This window comes from Elephantulus edwardii, unplaced genomic scaffold (assembly GCF_000299155.1).
Source record: "Elephantulus edwardii isolate Elephantulus edwardi_28Jun2011 unplaced genomic scaffold, EleEdw1.0 scaffold00133, whole genome shotgun sequence".
Taxonomy (NCBI): Eukaryota; Metazoa; Chordata; class Mammalia; order Macroscelidea; family Macroscelididae; genus Elephantulus; species Elephantulus edwardii.
In genome coordinates this window covers 3,848,258-3,850,108 of record NW_006399883.1, presented here as the reverse complement: position 1 = coordinate 3,850,108, position 1,851 = coordinate 3,848,258, and positions in this window count along the sequence as shown.

The following is a 1,851-nucleotide window of genomic DNA, read 5'->3' as shown; positions in this document are numbered from 1 at the left end:
GTCTTCCTATCTGTGAACAGGGTACATTTTTCCATTTCTTTAGATCATTTATTGCATTTTGCAGAAATGCTCTGTAGTTTTCTTTGTATGGGTCTTTTGAATATCTTGTTAGGTTCATTCTCAAGTATCTCAGTTTGTGGTTGGCTATTCCTTCCTTGGATTCCTTTTCTGAGATCTCTGTGTTATTGTAGAGAAACCCCACTGATTTCTGGATATTGATCTTCTATCCTGCAACTCTACTAAACTGGTCTACTAGTTTTACTAGGTTTTTGTTGAGTCATTGGGTTGTTCTGTGTACGCTATCATATCATCTGCATATAATGACAGTTTAACCATCTCTTTGCTGATCTGGATGACTTTTATTTCCTTCTCTTATTGTATTGCCCTAGCAAGTACTTCCAATACAATACTGAATAGAAGTGGCAATGATGGGCATCCTTGTCTGGTCCCTGTTTACAAGGAAAATGCTTTTATTCTTTCTTCATTGAGAATGATTTTAGCTCTTGGTTTTGCATATGTATTTTTCACAATGTTGAGGAAATTATCTTCTATTGCTATTTTGCCAAGTGTCTTTATCAGGAAGGGGTGTTGGATTTTGTCAAATGCCTTTTTTGCATGTATGCTAAGATCATATGGCTCCTGGTATTTGCTTTGTTAATATGGGGAATTACATTGATTGTTTTCCTTTTGTTGAAGCATCCTTCAATACCTGTTGTGAATGCCTCTTGGTAATGATGACTTTTTTTTAACGTGCTTATGGATTCTATTGACTAGAATTTTGTTGAGGACTTTTGCATCTAATTTTATGAGAGATATTAGTCTGTAGTTTTCTTTCTTGGCAATATCTTTGCCTCAATTTGGCATTAGGCTTATGCTTGCTTCATAGAATGATGCTGGGACTGTTCCTTCTTTTTCAATTTTTTTAAAAATAATTTAAGTAGAGTTGGTGATAGGTCTGCTCTGAATGTTTGGTAGAATTTGGCTGTGAAGCTATCTGGTCCAGGACTTTTTTATGGGGAAGTCTTTTTATGACTTGATCAATTTCTTGTTTTATGGTGTGTCTGTTAAGTTTTCTACATCTGTCCTTGTCAGTCTGGGTAAGGAGTAAGTTTCAAGGAATTTATCCATTTTCTTTAGGTTTTCAAATGTATCAGAGTATAGCTTTTCATAATATTACAATATTATCAATTTAATTTCATCTGGTTCTGTTGTGCTGTCACCTCTATCGTTTCTTAATTGAGTTATCTATGTCTTCTCTTTTACTTCTTTTATTAAGTTTGCCAGTGGTTTCTCAATTTTACTGACACTTTCAAAAAGCCAACTTCTTAATGATGGTTTCAGGTATTGTTCTGATTTCTATCTCATTGATTTCAGTTCTTATTCTTATACTTTCTTTTCTTCTAGTGGCTGCAGGATTAAATTGTTGTTCTTTTTTCTATTTTATGAAGGTGTTGAGTTAGAACATTAATTTTTTGTCTTTCATCCTTTTTTATGTGTGTGTCTATTGCTGTGAGTTGCCCCCTGAGGACTGCCTTAGCTCTATCCCAGAGGTTTTAGTATGTTATATTTTCAATTTCACTTGTTTCAAGGAACTTTTTCATCTTCTTCTTTATTTCTTTTATAACCCAATCATGTTCTATCAGAGAGTTATTTAGTTTCTACGTGGGTGGTTTCCCAAGCTTTACGTTCATGTGGTTAATGCCTAGTTTTATGGCATTGTTATATATTTTATATTATTTCAGTGTTTTTTAAAATTTGTTGAGGCTGGCTTTGTGTCCTAATATATGACCAATTATAGAGAATATACCATGTGCACTTAAGAATAAAGCTAATTGTTTCTTATTTCAGTGC